Here is a 23,203-nt window from a genome sequence, read left to right as displayed (position 1 = left end):
ACCTTTCATAGTGCTACAAGCTGCTATGTAGACTGCTGGGAAGAAAAGACATTAATAGTCTTACCTAGTGTTGGCATTTCTTCAAGGCTCCACCCAAGTAAGCCTCACTTGCTATAAAAGGGGCTGTTTGGCCCCAACTCGTTCTCTCTGCCCATTTTCTCTATCTGACTCTCTTCTCTCCCTTATCCCTTTCACCCTCTCCTCCCCTTACCCTTCCTTCCTCTCCTACTTGTTCCTGGCCAGCCTCTACTCTCCCCACCCCAACATCCTGTGTGTCTGCCTTTCTGTCTTTACTCCCTATTCAATTCTCCATGTCTCAATTAGGGACATTTTCTTAACAGCCATCGGATTGCTTGCTAGACCTATCCATTCAAAAATGGGTCAATTGGTAAGCTCCCTCCTCCCCACTGGTCAATATAAACATCCCTGGTCCCAAGGGAAGGCTTTTGAGCTCACAGCCACCCTCTGGTGTCCTTCAGGACAGAGATATTCACAGTCATGACTAGCCTTCCCTCTGTCTCCTCATTATAGGAACTTTTCCCTTGGATGAGGTCTTTCTCTTCCTGAGATGGTTCCTTTCTCGCTGCTAAGAAATCCTCGGCCTAAGTGAACCATTATCGTCGCCACTTACATGCTGGCTGGAGCTCAGCCTCTACTTTATCACATGATGACCTGATGACCTCAGAACAGTAGTAGAGATAATATTAATAGCTTCTATCTCACCCAGAATGGAAATGTCGTTGCTGATAATTCTAGGCTCCCTACTATGACACCTCCCTGTCTTAAGGGCTTCCAAATTCATAAGCTAAATTTGGCCTTATCACCCACTGAGTAAAAACTCTAAATGGCCACTTAATGGCTCTTTGAAAGGAAAATTTTTACAACTCTCACCAGTGATCCAAAAAATGGATTCTTATATACACAATCCATTTTCTGCTCCTCCTCCCCCTCACTCTCTGGCCACTTTTTCTTTCACTCTCTGCTTCTAAACCACCATCACACACACACACACACACACACACACACACACACACACACACCTGCCCCTTGACTCTAACAACACTCTCCCTGAGATCTTGTTTTGAACTTGATCTGCCACTGCCACCATGACTAGCCATTTGCTACAGTGGACACAGTTGCTGGGAGGTGGGTGGAGCACCCTCCCTGGGTGTCCTTGCTCTCTTTCCTCTACCCCCTGCTCAAAGCATCATTGTCTGCTTTCCACAACCCACACTTCTGCAGCCCTTGGCCACCACCTGCTGTCAAGCTGCACCATGCACTCCTCACACTGAGCCATTTAGATTTGTCTTTGTTTGTCTCTGCCATGCTTCTGCCTTTCCACTCTAAGATACACAAAACTTCTGCCATTCCATTTTGAGGTATATAACACATGACTTTTCTACAGTAGAGCTAGTGCTTTGGCCCCATCTTAGCTAAGGGCTGTCACACAATTAGTTGTAGCCTCAGTACCATCTTGGTTAAAGGTAGTCTCATGACTATCCGTCATTTTTGTTATGGGCAGTTCCCACCTCATTCCTCCTCACTTTAGAACAGCCTGACTTAAGGAATCTAAAAATGCTGCAATTAGATAAGGTTAACTTGTGATTTCTATCCTGCCTGGGTAAATAGTGACTTTAATGTTAATTTAAGGATTTATAACAGTAAAAAGATCACTGCCTTAAACATACATTAAGCCTTGTTTCTGCTACTAACATTTTGCTATTAAGTTATAATATATGCTCTTTGTTTGCTAGATATATTCCAGAACAAATTATTAAAAAGAAACAAAGATTGTCTAACTCAGATATGCTCAAAAGATACTCGCTCTCAATCTTGCCAGAAATTTGCTAAATGTTACACTAAATGTTTAAGTTTATTTTGACAGGGACTCACAAATTCTAATAGTAAGTCAGAAGGTCTCTGAGAAGATTTGGGCATAAAACAAGACACTACCTGGAATATGGTATAATAATCACTGAGTCCTTTGCCTTGCCTGGTGCCCGGGCTTGGCCTAAACTGTGGACAAACAAAGGATACCGAGAGAGTTAAATGTCTCATATTGCCTAAGACAAGGTGAGAAATTTCTCCCATGTTCTTACTCCACAGGAAAAAGCTTTTCATCTTCTGGGCCTGATGGCCAGACTGACTGTGCCCACAGGGAGACCACAGGGACCTGGGTTTTTTTCTCAAAATCTATGTTCCATACAGCTCTAGAAAAGCAACCCACAGATGAACCAGCCTGCTCTCACAAACATTCATGTTTCTACTGGACCTGCTCCTTCTACCTACAGATGGTTCCATAAACCTTTGAACAGCATAGAAACAGCCAACTCTTTTAAGACTTGACAAACATACCATTCCCATTTTCTTAGGTTTCCCCAAGACATACTGCCCCAAAGTCAGCAGGAAATAGCTAAACGTCATGACAACCCTATTCCTGTTTAACCATCACCTCTTTCTAGTTTGTCTTTTTAAATTTAAACCAAAATGGAGGAACATTTGCATTTCTTCTGGGCTCAGGCAACAGTTACCTGGCAATAGCCAGATAGGCCTGGCTTGCTATAAAAGGGGCTATTTGACCTCTCCTCCCTCTCTCTTCTCCCCCTTTCTCTTTCTCTGTATTTCTCTGTCTCTAAGCCCTTCTCAAGTCACCTTCACATGCCCTAAATAAACTCCATCAGATGCTATGGCTTATACCCCAGTGAGAAATAAGGCCTCAGCACTACTCCCACCTAACCATATGGTGTTCTACAAAACATGTCCTGGTCTTCTTATAAAACACAACACCCAGCACTAGACTCTGCATTTTACAATACTGACTTGCCTGACAATATGTACCCACTTGTGAAATAGTAGCATGATGTTTAAGGGTAAGTATCCACATTCTAACTAGATATGAGTCCTTGCTGCACAGCAGAGATTTAACATACACCTTATTAGTCAACTTTTCTTACCCTTGTATCAAATTACCTGAAGTAAACTGTACAGATTGGTAATGGCAGATCTGGTACATTAAAAGCACCAAACACTACAGCCAAGTTTGTAGAGCAGCAGGTACTCTCATTATTACTGTCAATGATGCAAAATGGTACTTTCAAGTTGAAAACTAAGCATAATTTTCAGTAATCATAACCCTTAACATTTTTCAACATCGTTGGAATCTTAGGATCACTAGAAAGCATACAGGAAAATATTCGTAGCAACTAAATTCAAAATTGCTATTCCTTAGAAGAAATTAAGATGTGTTCTAGTAGATGAATGGATAGATAAACTGTGGGAATGTCCCGACAGTAGAATGTGAAGTAGAAGATGATTAAACACCCAAAGGAAAAGAGGTAAGAAGCCATGGAATGACATAAAGAAAACTAGAATGCAGTCACTAAAAGGAAAAACCAACCTGGAAAGTCTGCATGCTGAATTATTCAAACTATGTGGCAGTCTCTCTATAGAAACATTGGAAGAAAAGAAGGAGAATCACGGTTATTCTGTACTTTATGACAATATCCACTTATAAGTGAGTACATACCATGAGTGTCTTACAGTTCTATCCATTTGTCAGAAAAGTTTGTTATATCATTCTTTTTAATGGCTGTGTAATCCAAAAAATGTGTAATGCACTACATTTTCTTTATCTATTCATTTGTTTGCGGACATCTGGGTTGTTTACAGTTCTGGCTATTATGAATAAAGCTGCTATGAACCGAGTTGAGCAAATTCCACTGTGGTATATGGTGGAGCATCTTTTGGGTATATGGCCATAGTGGTCATAAAATACAGGATAACCATGCTAGAAAACATGGATCCAAATAATCTAAGTAACAAGGAGGGCCCAAGGTATAACCTTAAATCTCACTGAGAAGGGGAAATAGATTATACACTGGGAGTGGATGGTAGGAAGTGTCTGGGTGGGAGAGACTGGGGAGAAGAACAGGAGGTATGAGGTGAGGGAAGACTGAGGGAGAGAGTACTAGGAAAGACAACTGGATTGCAGAAAGGGGCATCTCTGGGATGAGATAGAAACATATGACTTAAAACTTCCAGGAATCTATGTGGGTGACCCAAGCAAAGACTTCGAGAAATGAAGAATATAGAGCCTGAACTGGTATCTTTTGTAACCAGGTACAAAACCTTAGACCCACAATTTGTCCTACATACAAGATGTGCAAGGTAAAAATGGAGCAGAACTTGATGGACCTGCCAACCAATGACTGCCCTAGCTTGAGACTCATACCATGAGAGGGAGCTCACCCCTGACACTATTGATGATATTCTCCTGTACTTGCAGAAAGGATCCTAGCATAAATGTTGTCACAGGAACTTTACCCAGAAACTGCTTGAAGCTTATGCAGGAACCCACAATCAAACATTGAGTGGAACTTGCAAAATCCTGTGGAAGACACAGAAGAAGGATTGAAGGAGCCAGAGAGGTCAAGGACACCACCAGTAACCCTACAGAGACAATTAAACTGGGTCTATCAGTGCTCATGAAAACTGAACTACCAACCAGAGAACATGAATGGGATTAACCTAGGCTCTTTGCATATATGTAACAGCTGTGCAGCTGTGTCTTCATGTGAGACTCCCAGGGACTGTCTCTGACTACATTGCCTGCCTTTTGATCCTTTACCCCTAATTGTGCTGCCTTTTTTAGCCTCAGTGAAAGAGGATGAACCTAGTCTTGCTGTGGTTTGATATGCCTGGGCTCTTTGATGTTCTCAAGAGGTCCCTCCTCTTTTAGAGAGAAGGGGAGGAGGGAAAGGTGAAGTTAGAGGGAGAAACTGGGAGGAGTGGAAGGAAGGGAAAGCTTCTATCAGAATGTAAACTGAATCAATAACATAGTCAAGAGAAGAAAAGAATAGAGGGCGAGAGGGAGGAAGGAAGGAAGAAAATCAGCGATTGCTAGTAACTGAGGGCCAAGGAAATTTGGCAAACAGAATGCCAAGGAAACAGAATGCAGAATACTTTTAGGGCAAGATCTGTGTATGAAACTATAATGAAAGAAAAATAACACTATTCATGTACTTAAAATGTTGGAATGCATAGTATGTAGAGAGAGCCATCACATAAAATATTGACAGTTATGAGTATGGGCTCATCAAGTTTAATAAATATACTGTAACATTTCACTATTTCTTCCTCTTAATTTTTCCATGAATGAAAAATAATAGTGAAAAACACAACTTAAGCCTGAAGACCTGTTTCTGTTAGGGGAAACCAGGTAAGTTCCTCAAGCCCCAAACCCCAGCCTGCTCAGTCCCCAGCAACCATAGCAACCAAAAGGTCACCTTGTCCCCTCTGTGTTCCATCTCCTAGTCCACACCTATAACCATATTCCCAGATACATGTAGACATCAGGGACCACCAGGTGAGATTCTAATCCAATTGCTTGCCTACAAGCTCGTTGGAGAAACCTGCCAAAGGCAAGCTCTGCCCTGTATCCTCTGTACTCCATTTCCCAGTGCACAACTCCACCTACATCCATTGAGGCTTGCTGATACCCAGAAAAATCAGCAGCCTGAAGACAACTTGGGTTACCAGCTCTGCCTATATCCCTGGAAGCCTGATGACACAAGAGACTACCATCTCTACCTGCAACACCAGAAGCCTACTCCAGTATGGGACTACCAGAGCTGCTAAAATTAGGGACACCCAGATGGCTAAAGGTCACCAAAATAAGACAATCAGTACAAAGCAATGGATTCAATTCCTCAATAAAAGGATACTTTGTAACAGAGCTATTGCAAAAGTAATATCTATCATTCTGCTGCATACAAGAAAGACACGTTAGCAACAAAGATAGATATTACAGTAAAGGGCAGAAAAAGGTTTTCCAAGCAAATGTACCCAAGAAACAAGTTATAGTAGTCATTTTAATATCTAATGAAATAAAAATTCAACCAAAAGTAATGAAAATATGCAAATGGACATTTTATACTCATCAAAGAAAAAAATCCACCAAGATGACATCTCAATTATTAATGCTTATGCCTCAAATGCAAGAGCGCCACTCACATTTGTAAAAGAATCACTACTAAAGTTTACATCACACATCAACCCCCTACATTAATAGTGAGAGACTTCAAAATCCAACTCCCACCAAAAGATAATTCACCGAGACAGACACTGAACAGAGAAATGGTGAAACTAACAGAAGCTGTGAATCAAATGGACCTAACAGATATCTACAGAACATTTCACCCAAAAACAAAAGTATATACCTTCTTCTCAACACCTCATGGAACTTTCTCCAAAATTCATCAAAGACTGGATCACAAAGATAGTGTCAACAGATACAAGAGGATTGATATAATACCTTGTGTTCTATCAAACCACCATGGATGAAAGCTGGTCTTCAAGGACAATGGAAACAACAGAAAGCCTACATACTCATTGGAATGAAACAACTGTCTACTCAATGATCACTGGATGAGGGAAGCAATTAAAGACTTTCTAGAATTCAATGAAAACTAGGGCAAAACATACCCAGGTTTATGGGACAAAATGAAAGCAGTGCAAACAGAAAAGTTCACAGCACTAAGTGCCTCCATAAAGAAATTGGAGAATTCTCATACTAATGATTTAAAAGTACACCTGAAAGCTCTAGGGAAAAAGTGGCAAACACACTCAAGTGGAGTAGATGGCAGGAAGTAATCACAACCAGGGCTGAAATCAATTACATAGAAGCAAAACGAACGATAACAAGGATCAACAAAATAAAAAGTTGGTTCTCTGAGAAAATGAACAGGCTAGACAAACCCTCAGGCAAACTTATGAAAAGGCACAAAGACAGAACTCAAATTAACAAAATCAGAAATGAACAGAGAAAGAAGACAACAGATATTGAGGAAATTCAAGCAATCATTATGCCTTAGATCAAAAGCCTGTACTCCACAAAATTGGAAAATCTAAATAAAATGGACGATTTTCTAGACAGCACTTATTTTCTAGACAGCTAGCACTTAGCAAAGTTAAATAATGATGAGGTAAACTATCTAAACAGTCCCATAACTCCTAAAGAAATAGAAGCAGTCATTAAAGGTCTCTCAACCAAACAAAGCCCAGCTTTTAGCATCAAATTCTATCCAACATTCAAGGAAGGGCTAATACTTATATTGCTCAAACTATTCCACAAAATAGAAACAGAAGGAACACTTCCAAATATGTATTCTATGAGGCCACAGTCACCCTGTTACCTAAACCACACAAAGACTCAAAAAGAGAATTTCAGACCAATTTCCCTTATGAACACTGATGCAAAAAATTCTTCAATAAAATACTTCCAAACTGGATCCAGGAATACATCAAAGACACAGCCCACCATGATCAAATACGCTTCATACCAGGGATGCAATGGTGGTTGTATACATGAAAGTCCATCAACACAATCCATTGTATAAACAAACTGAAAGAAAAACCCACAAGACCATCTCTTTAAATGCTGAAAAATGCCTTTGACAAAATCCAACACCCCTTAATGATAAAAGTCTTGGAGAAATCAGGAATACAAGGTACATACCTAAACACAATAAAGGCAATATACAAAAATCCAATAGTCAATATCAAATTAAATGGAGAGAAACTTGAAGCAATCACACTAAAAGGCTATCCACTCCCTCAGTATCTTTTCAATATAGTACATGAAATCCTAGCTAGAACAAAAAGAAAACTAAAAGAGATCAAGGGTATATATATATTGGAAAGGAAGAAGTCAAATCTTTGCCTTTTGCACATGATATGATATATACAGAAAGGATCCCAAAATTTTACCAGAGAACTCCTACAGCTAATAAACCCCTTAAACAAAGTGGTTGGATACACAGCCAACTCAAAGAAATCAGTAGGCCTCCTTTATACAAATGATAAATGGGCTGTGAAAGAAATTAAGGAAACAACAGCTTTTACACTAGCCATGAAAAATATAAAATATGTTGGGGTAACTCTAACCAAGCAAGTGAAAGATCTGTATGGCAAGAACTTCAAGTCCCTGAGGAAAGAAGATGAAGAAGATATCAGAAGATGAAAAGATCTCCCATGCTGATGGATTTGTGGGATAAACATAATGAAAATGGTTGCTTGCCAAATAATTGCTTATTAAAAGCAAGCTACAGATTCAGTACAATTCTCACCAAAATTCCAACACTTAACAGACATTTAAATAATAATTCTCAACTTCATATGGAAAACAAAACAGGATAGGCAAAACAATCTTGACAATAAAGGAACTTCTGAAGGTATCACCATCCCAGACTTCAAGCTCTACTACGTAGCAATCATAATAAAATCTGCATGGAATTGGTACAGAGACAGACAGGTTGATCAAACAATCAAATCAAAGACCCAGAAATTGTCAGGAGACATAACAGGACAAGCTAATAACTAGTAGGTGATCATCCTGAGATGGCCAGCCTCGGATTATTATATAATCTGCAACTGGTCTGCCCTTATTAAGCAAGGCTGTAAGAGATTCATTTTAGGAAAGATCCTGCTATTAAAAGGCTTTTCCTGTTATTACTAAACACGTATAACAATCATTAAGTAACAGCACATCCCTTTGGAGCAGATCTCTGCAGATCTATGAAGATGTACTGTCTCATAGTGACAAACAGATGGCTTCTTAAGTCTTAATGATGATCCTATAAGATTTCCTAAAATTATGTCAATGATTATTAAGTTCTTTTATAGTGGGACTGCTATTAAGTCTCTCTCTCTGATAATTAAAACTGCAGAGAGAACTCTGCCAGTCTCCCAGGTGTCACCAGTTAATTGCTCTTAGAAAGTAACCAGACTTTCTCCTACTCAGAACACATTCCAAGAAGTTGTAAAACAATTATCAAGAGTCATAAAAAGAGAACAAATGATTTATTACAGGTACAAAGACAGAGAATAAGATATTGACTGGGTTTATCTATACATAACTTCACTAACAAGGTTTTAGACCTTCAGTGAACCTGTAGAGCTGACACTGGTGATGAATGTTTAGCCAGATAATTACTCCTGATGAATATTCATGTAAATATCCTCAGTTGTAAACTTCTATTTCAATTTATGCTTTGATCTTTCATATGAACTTGTGATGAACTTTGTAACACATGATCATGTATTCTGAAAGATGTTTAAGTGCAGAGGACAAAGAGAAGAGACACAGAAGGACAGAGAGAGAAGGACTGAGCTGGAGAGGGACTGAGCGGAAAACTCAGGTTTGAGCTAAGGAGAACTGAGCTAAGTAGAACTGAGCTAAAAAGATCTGGGATGAGAAGAAATGCAGAGAGGAATAACTTAGAGACATAAGACAGCAATGTGCAGAATGCAGAGAAAAAAAGGAAAAAAGAAAAGGCTGGAGAGAGCAGAAGATGCAGGCAGGTTTCTCCTTACCATGGGACAGAACAGGTCATTTTTCAATAGCAATGCAGGCTTAGTCTTATTAAAAGGAGCAAGCCTTTTCTCTTACAAACTTGGGTTTAATTCATTTAGTATTAAAAGGATAGAAGCTATTTCTTTCTCTATATAATAAAGATTGGAGCTCGACTTTCATCCAGAATGAGTGATGCTTGGTCTTTTGCTCCATATGCATATGTAAGTATGGATGTCTGTGTAAGTATGTAATTGTGAGAATGTATGCATGTGTGTGTGTGTTAGAAAGTAATTGTGAGAATGCATGTAAGCTGGGCCCAGATGAATTTGAGTGGAAATGTATCAATGCGCATTTATTGAATCCGTGTGTGAAATTATATATGTTTATGCATATTTGGCTAAGTAAAAGTTTTTCCTTCTGCAAGTGCTATTCACTTCTCTTGGTTCAGTAGAAGTTTATTGCTCCAAACTTCACCCCTGGCCTGACAACCAAGAAGAATAGGGACAAAAGGGAAAAGGCTCCTGCAATTAATCCTCTACTTGATCTCCAGCTGTTTTAGAATGAGGTGCTAAATGCCAGAGACTGTAGTTTCTGGCCTCAGAGGAACACAGAAGGAGGGTGAGTTACAGTAGCAGAGCATAGTGACTTAGACATAGATAAGTAAATTAGCTACATTAACATAGTAACTTAGACATAGATAAGTAAAATTATTATACAGCAACCTTAAGTATCTCATAAGACAAAGTCTTAACCCCATATCTCATAAGACAAAGTCTTACCCTCTGCTGACGTTCTTCCCCCTCTGCTACCTCAAGAAGAACCAACAGGAGAAAGAAGACCAATGTTGGGGTTGGCCCCCGGCAAAAAATAAACTCATATTCCTATGGACACTTAAATTTTAACAAAGAAGCCAAAACCATACAATGGGGGAATCTTAAACAAATGGTGCTAGTCTAACTGAATGCCTGGATGTAGAAGAATACAAATGGTGCTAGTCTAACTGAATGCCTGGATGTAGAAGAATACAAATATATCCATATCTATCACCGTCTACCCTCAAATCCAAGTGGATTAAAGATCTCAACATAAAACCAGATATACTAAAATCTAATAGGACAGAAATTAGGGAATAGTCATGAATTCATTGGTACAGGAGACAACTACTCCCTGAACAGAATGCCCATATCTCAGGCACTAAGATCAACTCTTAACAAATGGAACCTCATGAAGTTCAAAACTTTTATAAGGTAAAAGACACTGTCAATAAGAAAAAATGACAGCATACAGAATGTGAAAATATCTTCACTAACCATACATCTGACAGAAGGCTATTATCTAAAATGTATAAAGAACTCAAAAAGTTAGATACCAACAAACCAAACAACCCAGTTAAAGATGGGGTAAAGGATTAAACAGAATTTTCAACAGAGAAATCTGTAATGGCCAAGAAATGTTCAATATCCTTAGTCATCAGGAAAATGCAAATCAAAAGGAATCTGAGATTCTACCTTGCACTAATCTCATATCAGAAACTCAAGGGACAGCAGATGCTGTTGAGGATGAGTAGCACTGGAAACACTCCTCCTTTGGTTATAAGAGTGCAAACTTGTACAATCACTCTGGAAACCAATTTGGAGTTTTCTCAGAAAATTGGGAATAGTTCTACTTCAAGACCCAGCTATACTGCCCCAAAGCATATACTCAGGAATGTTCTACCATACCACAAGAACATTTACTTAACTATGTTTATAGCTATTTTATTTGTAATAGCCCAAAACTGGAAACAACTCAGATGTCCCTCGACTGAAGAATGGATAAAGTAAATGTGGTTCATTCACACAACGGAATATTATTCAGCTGTCAAAAACAAGGACATTATGAATTTTGTAGGCAAATAGATCGAACTAGAAATATGTTAGGTAACATAACCCAGACCAAAGGACATTCATGGTATGTGCTCACTTCTACATGGATATTATCCATAAAATACAAGATAGTCAAGCTATAAACCACAACACCCCCCCAAAAAATTCATAATAACAAGTAGGGCCCAAGGGGAGATGCTTGAACCTTTCTCAGAAGGGAAAATAAAACTGATTAGAAGTGGATGAAAGGAAAGAGAGGGGATGGAGAGGGGACAAGAACAGGGGGACCAGGTATAAGGAGGGCAAGGGAGAGAGAAAGGAAATTGGTGGTGGTTAGGGGGAGGGACATTTCTAGGACATGCCAGACACTTGAAATTGGTGGAGGCTCCAGGGAAACTCTACCTGAGATTCCTAACAGTGGGAGATATGGAACCTTAACAGGCTACCTAATGTATCTAGGCAGGACTCCCAGGGAAGGAATAAAAGTAGCAACCAACCCAGAGAACCTTTACCTCAAAATGTGCCCTGACTACAAGATGTACAGGGACAAAGATTGAGCAGAGGTAAAGGAAATGCCCAACTGACACAAATGAAATGACACAAATTGAAATTCCATCCCATGAGAATGAATGGAATCCACAGCTGGCAGGGGTGGGGCGTAAGGGGGCATTTAGAGTAAGTGTTCAAGACCTTGGATAGGGGAGGCTCTCCAGAATCAGAGGGTGACCTTAGCTGAGACTAAGTGGGGATGTAGAACCTGAAGAGTCTACCTTCTGTAGCCAGGCAGAAACCTCAGTGGAGGAATAAGGACACCAACCCACCCACAAAATTTTTGACCTAAAATTCTTCCTGCCTACAAAAAATGCAAGGACATGGAATGGAGCAGAGACAGAGGGAATGGCCAACCAATAATTGGCCCAACTTGAGACCCATCCCACGGGCAAGAACCAATCCCTGGCATTATTCATGATACTCTGTTATGCTTATAAACAGGGTCCTAGTATAACTTTCCTCTGAGAGGCCCCACCCAATAAGCAGTTAAAAACAGATGTAGAGACTCACAACCAAACTGCAGGTCAAGAAGTCTTGTGCATGTGTTGGAGAAAGGATAGAGGGACTGGAAGAGGATATCAACTCCATAGAAAAACCAACAGAGTCAACTAACCTGGACTCTTGAGAGCTTCTAGAGACTGAACTGTAAGATTCGACCTTAATTACCAGGAGACTCCCATGAATGAGTATGAGACCAGAGACGGAGACAAGAGCATGAGGATTATTATTCCAGCAAGCAAGGTCTGCTTACTTTGAGAGGAGAGTAGACCCTGAACATCCATAAAGTATAGTTTTATACATTCTGTAAAGGGTGGGTTACAGAGATGAAGATTGGGCATACGGGGGCATTGGTAAGCTTGATTGACCCTCAGGTTGCTACAAACCAAGGCAGAGTCAGGGTCCTTGAAATGCATTCCTTTAGATAAGGTTGAGATAGTTCTGCTGTGAGGACAGGGCTCCTGGTGACCTCCTGGAATTGCCCCAGATGAGATTGGTGCACTTCCTCCTGGATGGGAAGGGCTGTTTGAAGCTGGTGGAAAAATACTAGCTCTCACAGAACCACCAACCAAAGAGCTCCCATAAGCTAGATGTAGACCCTCTGGACATAGGTAGCAAATATGCAGCTTGGCCTTCATGAGGGTCCCCCAACAACTGCAATGGTGGCTGTCCCTAAATCTGTTTTCTCTCTGTTGATCCAGCTCCCCTAGGTGGGCCACCTTGTCTGACCTCAGTGGAGAGAATGTACCTAGTCCTGCAGTGACTTAATGTGCTAGGGTGGGGTGATACTCGGGGTGGGAGGAATCATCCTTCTCAGAGGAGAAGGGGAAGGGGAATGGGGAAAGAACTATATGAGGGGGGACTGGGAGGTGAGGGGGCTATATATAATTATACACACACACACACACACACACACACACACACAAACAAACTTAACAAGAAATTAAGGAAGGTTTCTATGAGATGTAATCATGCTTACCATGTCCTCAATGATGAAAGGAAGCAAAGTGCAGAAAGAACAGTAATAGGTTCAAAGGCCCCAAGGTTAGTGTTGACTCCTTGAGGGAATCAAAGTTTATCAGGAACGAATAGCATCTCAAAGATGTTATCTGGAAAACAGAATAAAAAAGGTGTGTAGAGAAAAGAAAAACACAGATCCAAGAAGACTTTATAAGCATGCTTAGAAAAGAAAAACACAGATCCAAGAAGACTTTATAAGCATGCTTAGGATGAGATATAATTTTAAGTGTAATAGGTTTTTAAGACTTTATGATGTCATTTGTTTTGCGGTTTTTGTCTTTGGGTTTTTTTTTTGGGGGGGAGGGCTTCTCTGCTTCATAGAGTTAACATATTTTTTTAAACCCAGGCATTTCAAACTGACAGATTATTTGTTATAAGATTTATTTATTTTTAATTTATATGTGTGAATGTTTTGCCTACATGTATAATCTTTTCACCATGTACATGTCTATGTTCACAAAGGCCAGAAGAAATTCAGATCTCCTAGCAGTTATAGATGCCTTGAGACTCTGTGTAGTGGCTGTGCATGAAACTCAGGCTTACTAGAAAAGCAACAATATTCTCAGCCAATTTTCCAGCTCTGAGAAAAAAAAAAACGTACACATTAGGTTTAAGAGATCTTAAAGATTACAAGAAGTACAGAAGACATTATTGCTTATTATTGTGTTTCTCAATTATATTCACACTGAATTTTAGATAAAAGGCAATGTGTCAATTATGTTTGAATACAGATACATTTCTTTAAAAATAGTAATGAAGAAAAACCTGAATCTATAAAAGAATTATATGAAAAGACTGTCAAAATACAGTTGAGAAGGGAGACAGAGACAGCAAATCTGAGAATGGAGATTCACAATTTTAGACAAATAGTTCAGTTTTTATCTTTTAAGACTGTATTTTCTTGCATTATGTTGTGATGAAAAATCAAAACATGAGCAAATTATTAAATATATGGATTTCATATGAAATTGATTTTGTCAAAGTTTGGATTAGTGCTAGCTGCATCATTGTAGGCATTTCATAAATTGGTCTTTCTTTTTCATGAACGTACATAAAGTGGTTTATTTTAATGTAGAATTTCTGATTGTGCATGTTCAATAATTATACGGGGAGAAGTATTAATTTCTCTCCTTTCTTTCATCACATAAGGGATTAGTAATTGCAATTCTAAGATCATTTTGTCTTTTCCACAAAGATTAGATTCTAGTTTACTAAAGGGCTGTTGGTTAGGGTACTTTAAGACATACAAGAATGTGTTCATCTAGGCTTCTCTGTCTCTCTCTGTCTGTCTCTGGCTGTGTGTGTGTGTGTGTGTGTGTGTGTGTGTGTGTGTGTGTGTGTGTGTGTAACTTCAACATTAGTTTAAAGTAAAATGAAACACTTTCATTTTAACAATGTGTTTTGATACCCATTCCTGTTTGCCAGCAATACATACCAATTTCAAAACCTGTGAAATAAGCTAAAGTTAATTTATTTGATAGATTATTTGTTTCTGAAAATTTGTTAATATCCTTCATGAAGAAATAATAATCCATCTCAATTTAAGTATGCTTTTCACACAAAGTATCAATTTAAACACTGGTTTCACACAAAGAATATATCAATTTTAGGTTCTAGCAAAATCGAATGCTTCCACACAGTCATGAATTACCTTATTATCAACATTCTTCAACAAAGAGGTACATATTATAATGATAATTGATGAACCAGTCAGTACAGACTATGTTATTATTGCTAAAAGCCCAGAATTTACATAAGGCTCACTGTTAATTATATAAAATCTTAGAATTTTGACAAATATACAATGCATTCATTATTAGAGTATAATATAGAAGTCTCAGTGCCTCAAATATGGTGTGTCCTGTTCCTATCTCTCTCTTCCCTAACCTTCTCAAAAACCACTACTTTGTTTTATAATCTCCATACTTTATTTTCCTGAATGTTACATAATGAGACTCATTGGGTTGATTGATTTCAAACATGCAGAATCTTACATAAGAGCTGCATGTAATAGAGTAATAGGTATGTTTATCTATACGTGTGTACATATAATGTGTACATTTTTGAGGAAAAAAAGAGTAACGGTTTTTTTATTTTAAAAATGTTATGTTGCCACGTGAGAAACCGACTAAGGCAAAACAGAAAAGACAAGAAAATATGAGCAACATTTTCAATGAGAAAAACTAAATTACGTACATTTTACATAGAGATAGCATTCATTTCTACTGCTTTCACCCTTCTCTTTCAACTTTTAATGAAGTATGTAGAAATTAGTAAATATTAGACAAAAGAAAAGACAGAGAAATTGTAAAATTAAGTAGTGACCTGCACTAAAGATGCTTATGTGTGAGAAACAGTGTCTTTCAGGATATGCTTTGCCATGAATGTCATTTACAAAGCAGCAGGAAGCTTCATTTCAAATGAAAATTCAGGGGCAAATGGCTTCATTTTCTTCATAAATATGGACACAATCATCTGTCTAGCATGAGCTATAGGACACACACTAACAATTTGTTTGTCAACATAAAGAAATAATATATATGAATTTGTCAAAGACTTAAACACATGGATACATGAGTGTTTTAAAACCAAATCACAGGACAATTAATTCCATGAGCTTCTCAAATGTATGACAGCAAAAGTCACCTTAACATTACCACTGTAATAGCAACAGACAAATCTATGTGTCACCTGATCAGATATTATGTACTTCAAAGGACTCAAAGTTAGATAAGTTGTAACTATCTGTGAGGCTTCAATCCTTTGGTGAAGTTCCCCTTCTGTTTGGCACAATTCACTCAAACTCTATTCATCTATTCTTTCACTTCTTACCAAGAGTCAGCTTCTACCCTTATTTCTGCCACATGCTTATAAACAGGGTCTTATTGTTGTGAATAGACGCCATGACCAATGTAAGTTTTATAAAGGACAATATTTTACTGAGGCTGGCTTACAGGTTCAGAGGCTCAGTCCATTTTCATCAAGGTGGGGAACATGGAAAACTCTCATCATCCAGGAAGACATGGTGTAGGGGGAGCTGAGTTCTACATCTTCACCCGAACAGACTGAGCATCCTCAGGCAGCTAGGAGGAAGGTGTCTAAGCCCACACCCACAGTGACACACATCCTCCAACAAGGCCACACCTTCTAATAGAGCCACTCCCTGGGCCAAGCATATACAAACCATCACATTCCACTCCTTGGCCTCCATAGACTTGTTTAAAAACACAAGTCTATGGAGGCCATATCTAAACTCAGCATAATAACGTATATTTAGTTCAACTTCCAAAGCCCTCATAGTCTATAGCAGTATCAACAATGTTAAAAGTTCAAAGACTCTTCTGAGATCCTTCCAGTCACTGTTCCTGAATTAAGACAGGCAACCATCTGGACAAATTCCAAACTCTGCCATCTCCATGTCTGATGTCAAAGCAGTCTTCAGATCTTCAATTCCTTTTTCATCTTTGTTGACTGGAACAGAATTCATTCTCGTGAGCTGGTTCTGAAAGAATAAAGATTTTAAACAAGCCCCCACTGACCCTGCTGTGAGGACAAGTGCACCTCACAACAAAGAATAACATAACAGGTTTTGGGGCGGTAGCCTGGCCATAGCCACCACAAACCATCTGGCCTAGATAAGGCCTGACTCAACAGTCCTGAGAAAAACAAGAACTAGGGTCAGCTTACCCCAGAAGCAGGGTGGCCTAGAGTTGAACTGAGCCCAAGCTACAAACCAATGATATTGCTTTGTGTGACTGTTGCCAACTGCCTATGTAATTTTCCCTATAAATATCTTCCCCTAATTGGGCTTGGGGTCGACTCCTCTGTCTCCTGTGTGAGATACGTGTCGTCCCCAGAGCTCTAGTTCCTCAAATACACCACTTGTTTATTACATAAAGACCGGTTTCTCGTGAGTTCTTGGGGGTTGCGTCGTCTCAAGATTTGAGTGGGGGCCTTCCCCACCCCGGTGGTCTTTCAGTTCCACTCCCTGTTAGCAGCTTTCCTCAGCAGATAACCTGTGATTCTGACATCTTTAACATCTTTGGATCTCCAAAACAGTTTCATTGTTACAGCTTGTTCCAGTGTCTGGGATTCACACGTGATCCTCTAAAGGTCTGGCTTCACTTCTCCAGTTCTGCCCTCTCTAGCAGTTTAGCTTCAGGTTGATCCACACTACACTGTTGCTGTTGTTCTTGGTGATCACCCCATGGTACTGGTATCTCCAATATACTGGGCTCCTCCATTGTATCTAGGCTTCACCAAATATTCTCTCCTAGACTCTCTTCATGGTGCCAAGCCTCAATTCTTTTGTCCCTTCCGTCCTGGGCCATCAATTGCAACTGAGGGTGCACTTTCACCAATGGCCTTCCATGGCCTCTCACAGTGCCCAGCCTCCGCTGCTCTTCATGACCCTTTCATACCTTCAAAACCAGCACCACTTGGGTGACTCTTATACTGTACCAAGTCCAGCCACAGCATGAGGTACAACCTTCACATCTCTGGAACACAGCTCTCAAAAAACACTTTGCAGAGGATTTCAATTTGGTGATGCTGATCTCTTTCTTAGCTCCAGCTAAACAGCATCAATTTTCCCAGGAGTCTCCTTCTCCTCTTGAATATAAAGCCAGAGACACATGGTTGAAGCTCTTGAGTTCTGCTGCTTGCAGGAGCTGGAACATGGCCCCCTTGTTCTATTACATTACCTCTAGCTTCCTCTTTTCTAACTCTTTCACTGACTAAAATTGGCTCTTCTGGATCTTGCTCTGTAGATTGACCTTGAATTTAGAGATCTGTATGCCTGTCTTCTTGAAGTAAAAGTTTGTACTAAATTGCCTGGAGCTAATTTTGCTGAGTGGGATCTTGCCCCAAGGTCATTACTCCCTTAATTCAATTTAATATCCTTGAACACAGGATTCATCTCCATTTAAGTTCCAGATGTCCCTTTAATGCTTGAACCCTATATTTTGTATTTTTCCTTTTTCAACTTCCCTTTTTTCATGAAAATGCTCTTCATAAGCCTGAACTTAAGTAACCACACAACAGAATTGACACCATGCTGTTTTGAGACTTCATTTTTTAAAGCAATTAATCTAATTCTCTTCACCTTAACCTCCGGCTCACTCTTCAGACAATGGCATAAAGTGGCCACATTTTTCCCCAAAATACCACATCCTGAAATTCTTCACTGAACCTTCTTGGAACAGTTCAAATTACTCTCAGAAACAAAGTCTTCTGCATTCCTACTAAGAGAGCCCATTAAGGAAAAAGCCAAAGACCATCTGGAACCCTGGTGCACTGAAGCTCCCGGAAACGGCAGCACAAGTCTTCCTGGTTGCTGCCGCTGCAGAGAGCCCGTGGGCAGCACCCCACGAGCGAACTTGAGCCCCGGGACCACAGGTAAGACCAACTTTTCTGCTGCAAGAAAGCTGCCCGGTGAGCTTGGGACACACGGAAGCAGAATTCCTCTAGGACCGGGCACGTTCTGTGTTTACCGGAAGTCCCACATCCGAGGATCCCGGCCCGCAGCAGATCTCTGGCCCCAGACCCTGTGAGAGAGAGACCCAACCACCTGGTCAGGTGGGCACTCCTGAGGCTGCAGAGCGGAAGAGACCACCAACACTGCTCACCCCTGCACACATCCCTGGCCCAAGAGGAAACTGTATAAGGCCTCTGGGCTCCCGTGGGGGAGGACCAAGGAGCGGCAGGACCCCTGTGCCTCAGACACCACCAGAACCTGAAGGAAACAGACCGGATAAACAGTTCTCTGTACCCAAATCCCATGGGAAGGAGAGCTAAACCTTCAGAGAGGCAGACAAGCCTGGGAAACCAGAAGAGACTGCTCTCTGCACACACATCTCGGACGCCAGAGGAAAAAGCCAAAGACCATCTGGAACCCTGGTGCACTGAAGCTCCCGGAAACGGAAGCACAAGTCTTCCTGGTTGCTGCCGCTGCAGAGAGCCCGTGGGCAGCACCCCACGAGCGAACTTGAGCCTCGGGACCACAGGTAAGACCAACTTTTCTGCTGCAAGAAAGCTGCCTGGTGAACTCAAGACACAGGCCCACAGGAACAGCTGAAGACCTGTAGAGAGGAAAAACTACACGCCCGAAAGCAGAACACTCTGTCCCCATAACTGACTGAAAGAGAGGAAAACAGGTCTACAGCACTCCTGACACACAGGCTTATAGGACAGTCTAGCCACTGTCAGAAATAGCAGAACAAAGTAACACTAGAGATAATCTGATGGCGAGAGGCAAGCGCAGGAACCCAAGCAACAGAAACCAAGACTACATGGCACCATCGGAGCCCAATTCTCCCATCAAAACAAACATGGAATATCCAAACACACCAGAAAAGCAAGATCTAGTTTCAAAATCATTTTTGATCATGATGCTGGAGGACTTCAAGAAAGACGTGAAGAACTCCCTTAGAGAACAAGTAGAAGCCTACAGAGAGGAATCGCAAAAATGCCTGAAAGAATCGCAAAAATCCCTGAAAGAATTCCAGGAAAACATAAATAAACAAGTAGAAGCCCATAGAGAGGAGACACAAAAATCCCTGAAAGAATTCCAGGAAAACATAAATAAACAAGTAGAAGCCCATAGAGAGGAGACACAAAAATCCCTGAAAGAATTCCAGGAAAACACAATCAAACAGTTGAAGGAAATAAAAATGGAAATAGAAGCAATCAAGAAAGAACACATGGAAACAACCCTGGATATAGAAAACCAAAAGAAGAGACAAGGAGCTGTAGATACAAGCTTCACCAACAGAATACAAGAGATGGAAGAGAGAATCTCAGGAGCAGAAGATTCCATAGAAATCATTGACTCAACTGTCAAAGATAATGTAAAGCGGAAAAAGCTACTGGTCCAAAACATACAGGAAATCCAGGACTCAATGAGAAGATCAAACCTAAGGATAATAGGTATAGAAGAGAGTGAAGACTCCCAGCTCAAAGGACCAGTAAATATCTTCAACAAAATCATAGAAGAAAACTTCCCTAACCTAAAAAAAGAGATACCCATAGACATACAAGAAGCCTACAGATCTCCAAATAGATTGGACCAGAAAAGAAACACCTCCCGTCACATAATTGTCAAAACACCAAACACACAAAATAAAGAAAGAATATTAAAAGCAGTAAGGGAAAAAGGTCAAGTAACATATAAAGGGAGACCTATCAGAATCACACCAGACTTCTCGCCAGAAACTATGAAGGCCAGAAGATCCTGGACTGATGTCATACACACCCTAAGAGAACACAACTGCCAGCCCAGGTTACTGTAGCCAGCAAAACTCTCAATTAACATTGATGGAGAAACCAAGATATTCCATGACAAAACCAAATTTACACAATATCTTTCTACAAATCCAGCACTACAAAGGATAATAAATGGTAAAGCCCAACATAAGGAGGCAAGCTATACCCTAGAAGAAGCAAGAAACTAATCGTCTTGGCAACAAAACAAAGAGAATGAAAGCACACAAACATAACCTCACATCCAAATATGAATATAAAGGGAAGCAATAATCACTATTCCTTAATATCTCTCAATATCAATGGCCTCAACTCCCCAATAAAAAGACATAGATTAACAAACTGGATATGCAACGAGGACCCTGCATTCTGCTGCCTACAGGAAACACACCTCAGAGACAAAGACAGACACTACCTCAGAGTGAAAGGCTGGAAAACAACTTTCCAAGCAAATGGTCAGAAGAAGCAAGCTGGAGTAGCCATTCTAATATCAAATAAAATCAATTTCCAACTAAAAGTCATCAAAAAAGATAAGGAAGGACACTTCATATTCATCAAAGGAAAAATCCACCAAGATGAACTCTCAATCCTAAATATCTATGCCCCAAATACAAGGGCACCTACATACGTAAAAGAAACCTTACTAAAGCTCAAAACACACATTGCACCTCACACAATAATAGTGGGAGATTTCAACACCCCACTCACATCAATGGACAGATCATGGAAACAGAAATTAAACAGTGATGTAGACAGACTAAGAGAAGTCATGAGCCAAATGGACTTAACGGATATTTATAGAACATTCTATCCTAAAGCAAAAGGATATACCTTCTTCTCAGCTCCTCATGGTACTTTCTCCAAAATTGACCATATAATTGGTCAAAAAACGGGCCTCAACAGGTACAGAAAGATAGAAATAACCCCATGCATGCTATCGGACCACCACGGCCTAAAACTGGTCTTCAATAACAATAAGGGAAGAATGCCCACATATACGTGGAAATTGAACAATGCTCTACTCAATGATAACCTGGTCAAGGAAGAAATAAAGAAAGAAATTAAAAACTTTTTAGAATTTAATGAAAATGAAGATACAACATACCCAAACTTATGGGACACAATGAAAGCTGTGCTAAGAGGAAAACTCATAGCGCTGAGTGCCTGCAGAAAGAAACAGGAAAGAGCATATGTCAGCAGCTTGACAGCACACCTAAAAGCTCTAGAACAAAAAGAAGCAAATACACCCAGGAGGAGTAGAAGGCAGGAAATAATCAAACTCAGAGCTGAAATCAACCAAGTAGAAACAAAAAGGACCATAGAAAGAATCAACAGAACCAAAAGTTGGTTCTTTGAGTAAATCAACAAGATAGATAAACCCTTAGCCAGACTAACGAGAGGACACAGAGAGTGCGTCCAAATTAACAAAATCAGAAATGAAAAGGGAGACATAACTACAGATTCAGAGGAAATTCAAAAATTCATCAGATCTTACTATAAAAACCTATATTCAACAAAGCTTGAAAATCTTCAGGAAATGGACAATTTCCTAGACAGATACAAGGTACCGAAGTTAAATCAGGAACAGATAAACCAGTTAAACAACCCCATAACTCCTAAGGAAATAGAAGCAGTCATTAAAGGTCTCCCAACCAAAAAGAGCCCAGGTCCAGACGGGTTTAGTGCAGAATTCTATCAAACCTTCATAGAAGACCTCATACCAATATTATCAAAACTATTCCACAAAATTGAAACAGATGGAGCACTACCGAATTCCTTCTATGAAGCCACAATTACTCTTATACCTAAACCACACAAAGACACAACAAAGAAAGAGAACTTCAGACCAATTTCCCTTATGAATGTCGACGCAAAAATACTCAATAAAATTCTGGCGAACTGTATACCAGAGCACATCAAAACAATCATCCACCATGATCAAGTAGGCTTCATCCCAGGCATGCAGGGATGGTTTAATATACGGAAAACCATCAACGTGATCCATTATATAAACAAACTGAAAGAACAGAACCACATGATCATTTCATTAGATGCTGAGAAAGCATTTGACAAAATTCAACACCCCTTCATGATAAAAGTCCTGGAAAGAATAGGAATTCAAGGCCCATACCTAAACATAGTAAAAGCCATATACAGCAAACCAGTTGCTAACATTAAACTAAATGGAGAGAAACTTGAAGCAATCCCACTAAAATCAGGGACTAGACAAGGCTGCCCACTCTCTCCCTACTTATTCAATATAGTTCTTGAAGTTCTAGCCAGAGCAATCAGACAACAAAAGGAGATCAAGGGGATACAGATCGGAAAAGAAGAGGTCAAAATATCACTATTTGCAGATGACATGATAGTATATTTAAGTGATCCCAAAAGTTCCACCAGAGAACTACTAAAGCTGATAAACAACTTCAGCAAAGTGGCTGGGTATAAAATTAACTCAAATAAATCATTTGCCTTCCTCTATACAAAAGAGAAACAAGCCAAGAAAGAAATTAGGGAAACGACACCCTTCATAATAGACCCAAATAATATAAAGTACCTTGGTGTGACTTTAACCAAGCAAGTAAAAGATCTGTACAATAAGAACTTCAAGACACTGAGGAAAGAAATTGAAGAAGACCTCAGAAGATGGAAAGAT

Source organism: Rattus norvegicus, chromosome X (assembly GCF_036323735.1).
Source record: "Rattus norvegicus strain BN/NHsdMcwi chromosome X, GRCr8, whole genome shotgun sequence".
Classification (NCBI taxonomy): Eukaryota; Metazoa; Chordata; class Mammalia; order Rodentia; family Muridae; genus Rattus; species Rattus norvegicus.
Note: the sequence above shows the minus strand (reverse complement) of the source record.